The 1,717-nt window shown below is 42.5% G+C and overlaps 1 non-coding gene across 1 annotated transcript; it reads right to left on the bottom strand.

The window, feature by feature from the left end:
* LOC112633831 lies at nt 1-107 on the bottom strand. Its single transcript, XR_003121601.1, has one exon. It is a non-coding gene; the product is annotated as a U6 spliceosomal RNA (small nuclear RNA).
* Nucleotides 108-1,717: the final 1,610 nt, after the last annotated feature.

Genomic DNA, 1,717 nt, shown 5'->3' with positions numbered 1-1,717 from the left:
TTTTAACTGGAACCCTTCATGAATTTGTATGTCATCCTTGCACAGGGGCCACACTAATCTTCTCTATATCATTTGAATTTTAGTATATGTGCTGCCAAAGCAAGCACGAGCACAATCCTAATAAAAATCTAAGCAGAATTTTTTTAGAAATGGACAAGTTGATTCTAAAGTTTACATGGAAAAAGGAAAGGACAGGCCGGGCGCGGTGGCTCAAGCCTGTAATCCCAGCACTTTGGGAGGCCGAGACGGGCGGATCATGAGGTCAGGAGATCGAGACCATCCTGGCTAACACAGTGAAACCCCGTCTCTACTAAAAAATATACAAAAAACTAGCCGGGCGAGGTGGCGGGCTCCTGTAGTCCCAGCTACTCGGGAGGCTGAGGCAGGAGAATGGCGTAAACCCGGGAGGCGGAGCTTGCAGTGAGCCGACATCCGGCCACTGCACTCTAGCCTGGGTGACAGAGCGAGACTCCGCCTCAAAAAAAAAAAAAAAAAAAAAAAAAGCAAAGGACAAATAATGACCAAATAAGAAGAAACAAACTTGAAGGACTCAGAATATCTGATTTCTAAACAGCTACAGTAATGAAAACACTGTAGTACTGGTGAAAACACAGGTGTATTGATCAAGAAAAAAGAGCAGTCTAGAAATATACCCACACACGTGGTCAATTGCTATTTGATAAAAACCCAGAGTTATCCAATGGAGAAAGGACAGTCTTTTCAACAAAGGAGTTCTTGAAGAATTGGACATCCATATGCTAATAATAATAATAATAATAATAATAATAATAATCAACCTCTGTCCAGGAGTGGTAGCTCATACCTGTAATCCCAGCACTTTGGGGGGCCGGGGCAGGTGGACCACCTGAGGTTAGGAGTTCGAGACAAACCTGGCCAACATGGTTAAACCCCATCTCTACCAAAAATACAAAAATTTACTGGGCGTAGTGGCAGGCACCTGAAATCCCAGCTACTCAGAAGGCTGAAGGAGGAAGATCACTTGAACCCGGGAGGCAGAGGTTGCAGTGAGCCAAGATCACACCATTCCACTCTAGCCTGGGCGACAAGGGTGACACTCTATCTCAAAAAAAGAAAAAGAAAAGAAAAGAAAAGAAGATCCAGACATGGCAAATAAACACACATGAAAAGATGCTCAACTAACTAGTCATTAGGGAAATATAAGTTAAAGTCACAATGAACTACCAGTATCCAACTATTAGTCCAGCCAAAAATAATAAAATAGGCCAGACGCAGTGGCTCACACCTGTAATCCCAGCACTTTGGGAGGATGAGGTGGTTGGATCATCTGAGGTCAGGAGTTCAAAACCAGCTTGGCCAACACGGAGAAACTCTGTTTCTACTAAAAATACAAAAAATTAGCTGGGCATTATGATGGTCACCTGTAATCCCAACTACTCCAAAGGCTGAGGTAGGAAAATCTCTTGAACCAGGGAGACAGAGGTTGCAGTGAGCAGAGGTTGCTCCATTGCACTCCAGTCTGGGCAACAAGAGTGAAATTCCATCTCTAAATAAATAAATAAATAAAATAATAACATACTGATAATATGAAATGCTGAACTGGAGTTCTCATATATTGATGGTGCGATTGCAAAGTGGTACAATCATTTTGAAAAGCAGACCTCCAATCCACACCTGGGTATTCACCCAAAAGAAATGAAAACATGTCCACAGACCTGTTGATAAATGTTATACATAA

Source organism: Theropithecus gelada, chromosome 10 (genome assembly GCF_003255815.1).
Source record: "Theropithecus gelada isolate Dixy chromosome 10, Tgel_1.0, whole genome shotgun sequence".
Classification (NCBI taxonomy): Eukaryota; Metazoa; Chordata; class Mammalia; order Primates; family Cercopithecidae; genus Theropithecus; species Theropithecus gelada.
The sequence above is the reverse complement of the archived record's forward strand: the minus strand, read 5'-3'. Positions and strand labels throughout refer to the sequence as shown.